The sequence below is a fragment of the Corvus cornix genome, chromosome 1A (assembly GCF_000738735.6).
Source record: "Corvus cornix cornix isolate S_Up_H32 chromosome 1A, ASM73873v5, whole genome shotgun sequence".
In the NCBI taxonomy this organism is placed as follows: Eukaryota; Metazoa; Chordata; class Aves; order Passeriformes; family Corvidae; genus Corvus; species Corvus cornix.
Genome location: NC_047057.1, coordinates 47,960,627 through 47,965,471, shown reverse-complemented (window position 1 = coordinate 47,965,471; position 4,845 = coordinate 47,960,627). Strand labels below are relative to the sequence as shown.

Genomic DNA, 4,845 nt, shown 5'->3' with positions numbered 1-4,845 from the left:
ACCAGAAGCTGGTTAGTTCTAGGTGACAGCTTGGGTGGTTCATAATGAGCCGAGGCTTGGTTTTGTATTGTAAGGAAAATATTCCCACCTCAAAAATAAGCCAAGGCTTTGCTCTTGATGTGGGCTCCAGGGCACCCCTGGCGCCCCCAGCCTCCCCCCAGCACAGCACCTGGCACAGTGCCGCGGGGTGTTGTGCCGAGCTGGCCGGCAGACACTAGGTGGAAGCCTTGGGTTGCGGTTCCACTGCAGCTGCTGACGGCAGGAGGAAGGGGACTTGTGCTTTCAGAAGGGAGATCTTTTTCTTTTCTTCTTGGCTTCACATGCTAGAAAGGGAAGTCCAAGCTCTCCTGGTGCGCAGTGGGGTGAGCAGAGGAATGGAGGAGAAGTGTCAGTCCAATCCCGGGTCCTCCCTGCAACAGGATCTTGTGAGCAGGGCTGTGGTGGGAGCCTTGAAACCCTCTGTGTTCTTGGGTGTGGTTGGGTGGCAAGATTGATTTAATTTATCCTGATTTATTTTATCCTCATTTATGTATTCTGATGGGGAAAATTTTGAGATCCCTGTGAATGCATAAAAAAGAATTAATATTGGGATGAAAGTGAGTACCGATTAGCTGCTTTATCTTGCAACAAATGCTGGTAGAGCCAGCTATGATAAAGTGCATGCTGAATTTATGATGATTGCTTTCGACAAGGCCTCCAATCTGAAAACTATTCCAAATAGGGAGATTTAGAGTTAGTACAAAGAATGAATCACAGGTTAAGTGAGAGCCAGATGAAACTTGAAATGTTCATTTGAGAGAAATGTCAAAGTTTATGATTTCAAGGCGTCTTGTTACTTCTCATGATAAAAATACTGTTTTCAGTGTATTCCTAGGAACTAAAAATTATGAACATTTCCATTAGATACTTTTAGAAAAATAACTGATATTTAATTTTGAAAATTAGTAAAGTTTTGGTACCATTTCACATATCAGTTGAAATGCAGTTGTTGTGCCAAATCAAATCTCATATGAGGCCATGTTATGCAATCCTACCAGTAACATAACATAACATGCATATAATAATTAAATATTGTTATATAATTTAGTACAGGTGATACTTTATATTCAAAACAAGTGATTTTTCTACAAAGTAATGAGTTTTCTATCAAAAGCAATAGCAGCTTTATTAGTCTGTGCTGAATGAAACAATTTAAATTTTTGCACTCTGAAATAGAAACGTTCTGGGTACTAGTTAGGGACCAATTGCTTTTAATATCCTAGAAACCTGTTTCCAGGCTAATGGCAGGATATTGAACACATCAGTGTCTCTCATTATTAACTGAAGAACGTAAAAACAATACAAGCAGAAAAATATGTTAAGAAAATAAAAGTTGCTTTCAAAAGTAGTATTTTAATTTGAAAGAAAATCTGTCATTTTTTTCCTTAAGACAAACTTTTCAATACTGAAATTTTTGTTTCAGTCTCCTTTTACATAGGGATTTTTCATTTGTACTTCGAATTTTTTGAAAAATGTTGATTTTATTGAAGTGGTATTTTCTGGTTGAAGACTGTTCGATTAAAATTTTCTCACTAGTGTGAGCTGTTATGACACACTCCTCCTCCACCCTCTGAGCTGTGGTAAAAGGGTGAGTGAAGTTATTGATTTATCTTTCCTTATTTTTTTTTTAGTGCAATGACTTCAAGAGCTTCATGGCCGTTCTGCAGACAGATGCACAATTGTGAAACATCAATATGGACTGCAAATCTCTACTGTCAGTCAGCTTCTCTTCCCCTCTGCATAACGTAATCCCTATCTCCACAATGCCTGCACAGATACACGTTAGCAAAGATGTTTTTCTGGAGATAGTGTGCATAGCAAACACTCCCTTACTTGTTCTCATCTCTAGCAACATTATACGGAGTTTCAGTTCACAGTTCCCTGTGTTCCCCCTCCTACCACTGAAATGCAGCCAACTCTGAGCTGCGGCTATTAAACATCACACAAGCAACACCACGAAACAGATTGTGGAAAGCACGGGAATTCAGGGAAAAGGAACAAATTGAGAGAGGTCTGGGAAGTGATAACAAAGGATCATATGGAATGAGTTACTCATGATGCAGAATAGCCTTCACCTTGGTGTTCAGGTGCTACCAGCATGCAAGGGCAAGTTTTTGAGGGTAGCACAAAGAGATGTCACTAGGAGCAGTCAGGTTTCAGCCAGGGAGACGAGCAAGTCAGCTTCCTTAACCACTGAGTTTTGTCAGTCTGTCAGAGTCCCAAGGAAAGGGCTGAAGGCATCATTGCTTGTGGGTTTTAAAACTGGTCAGTTTCAAGACAGGTCAAGGCACTTTCAGGACAGATGAATAAAACAAGGTAGAGCAAGTACTGTATCTATTCCCACTTTGTATGAGTCTGAGAAAACAGTTGGGAGAAAGATGGAAAGGTCTGAAGGAATTACATGTACAAAGTAAGAAAACAGTGTGAACTGGTGTGATAATAGGTGTGACTTGGCCAGGGAAAAGCTTCCAAAGACAGTGCTCTTCTTTGACAACATGATAACCTTAAGGTGAGAAAGGAGGAAAAAGGGGAAGATATGCAATAAATCAGAGGAAAGAGAAATGTGTGTGAATGTATGTAGCTGTTTATGTGTGTGTAGCACAACACGATTCTCATTCATATTGGAAAGTAAGTGTCTGCATCTCAGTTTGCTTACACTAGTGGCTTGAAGAGGGCACCTTGGCACAAAACCTGCACATGGATTCTTGCTGCTTTAGGTAAAGTGATGAGTGGGGAAGGTAGCCAGACACTTTCACTGAGCATTCAATGGACAGCTAAGAAGCAACTGCAAAAGTCTGTTCCCAACTCAAGTTGCATAGCAACACCAAATTGTCAGATTGCTGTTATGTCAGTCCCTTACATTATCCCCATTATTGCGGCCGGTTTTAGGAATCACGCAGTACGATATTACTAGCCCACTTCCCGGCTGGATATGTGACCTTTGTCTCTTGCTGAATGATGCCATGTAATTTGCTGCAAAGGTGTCTCAAAGTAGTACACCAGAGAGAAAAATCTTTGAGGATTCACCAACACAGACCATAAGGAGCAAAGGATGGGCCTGTGCAGGATGGGGCAGGAGGGGCGGTTCAGGGCACATCAGTATCCTCAAAGAAGTCTAGTGTCTGCCAAACTCATCAGGATGTGTGTTACCCCATCACTTCTCTGAACTGAGTCATTGATCCAGCTGAAAGCCTGTATTAAGGGTGAGCCACAGTTGCTCATAAGATGTGTTTCGAATGCTTCCAGTGCCTGCTTGTGCTTGGTGTTTGGCTCTCTCCTGTGGGCCATTGTAGCTGTGCAGTCCTAGCTTCCAGCTGTTTACTGCTTTTCACTGAAAGCACCTTGTGAGCTGTTTCCTGGTGGAGATACTGAAATACAAAAGTAGTCACAACATCATCATCCTGTGATGTTTCAGACACTTTCAGTCTCTGAAATAATACCTAGAAGTCTGCTTCTCTTGCAGGATGTTTCTAGTAACCTGCATAATGTCTTTCCTAGATATCTTGTGTAGCACAGCATCTTCCTCCCTTTTTCATTCTATTGCTGCTTCTTTTGCTGGCAAAAGATCTTTAAATGCCTCTGCTATCTCTCTGCAGCCAAGGCAACCAGGGTCGCTGGATACCAAGGTGTGGCTGGAGTTTTAAGGATGCTAATAAACTGAATGAACTCCTTTACTGTGAACATCAGAGTGACGTGGACTTAGGACACCAGGTATAATGAAAATTACCTTACAGGCCTTTTGCACTGGATGATGGGGAGAGTGACCTGCTTAAGCAAGTAATTCTCAGTGATGTATCTCCTTTCTGAAGAGTGCCTGGTTGTAAATTCTACCAGCTTTTTCAAGATCACTGCTGCAAATTATGAACCAGCAAACAGACCTCAGAAGGACAAGATAGACTGCCTGTTCCCTCTGTATAGAGTAATGGAATTATTCTGCTTAATTAAAACAACTGATGAGAAAACAAAGAGCCTCAAGATTCAGTTCCTCTGTATCTGTGCCCAGAATGCAAAGTACGCAAGTGGCACAACACCTGGACTAGGACCTGCAAGTCACTCTTGCTTGATAGCAAGGAGACTGAGCTCAAAGTCTAACACAGCAGATGATAAACATCCACGTAGGACATTGCTAGAAGAGATCTAATGGCTGTGGAGTTACCCTTAACAAATGAACATCTCTTTAATGCAAAATAGCTTAGCAGTTCTTATGAAAAAGGAACAAAAGCTGTTTGTCTGATTTTCACCTTTCTTCCCTTTAGTACTCCCCTGAACTGCTGGATGGGCCACTCCAAAAAGCTTATTTCCTTCTCCAGGAGAGAGTCTTCTCTCTGTATTTCCGATTTATCTCGCTTCCCACTGAGGATGAGGGATTTGAGATTGATGCCTTTTCCTGGTTTTAAAATCAAGAGTCATACACGGTTAGAAGGGGAAAAGGGATTTTACCTTGGTATTTATTTTAAGGATCCTTAGGTGTATACATCTAGGTCATGTGCATCGAGATGCACCCTGCCGAGTCTATCCCTGTGTCTCTCTCTCTGTGTCTCTGTGTCTCCCCCCCCCAACCTTGGGTATAACATTATAGGTTTTACTAATTAGCATATCTATCAAAGATTCCCCAATGAGAGGCTCAAGTGAGCCCCCCTCCCCAAGGAACCTTCCCCTGGATGGTTCTATCTTGGTTTACAGAATATGTTCTGGAGAGGACCTTGGGGTCTGGGGCACACTGATCCCTAGCTATGAAGCTTCTAAAATATTTAGTCTCTCAGCTTGACAAACAAGTCCAAGAATGTAAGCGAAAAGCACCAGGAA

General features: G+C 41.9%; 1 long non-coding RNA gene across 1 annotated transcript; it reads left to right on the top strand.

Annotated features, from left to right (window-relative positions):
- Positions 1–209: 209 nt before the first annotated feature.
- On the top strand, positions 210–4,142 carry LOC104696378. The gene is made up of 3 exons (XR_753003.3): positions 210–425; positions 1,671–2,548; positions 3,636–4,142. It is a non-coding gene; the product is annotated as an uncharacterized LOC104696378 (long non-coding RNA).
- The last annotated feature ends 703 nt before the right edge of the window (positions 4,143–4,845 follow it).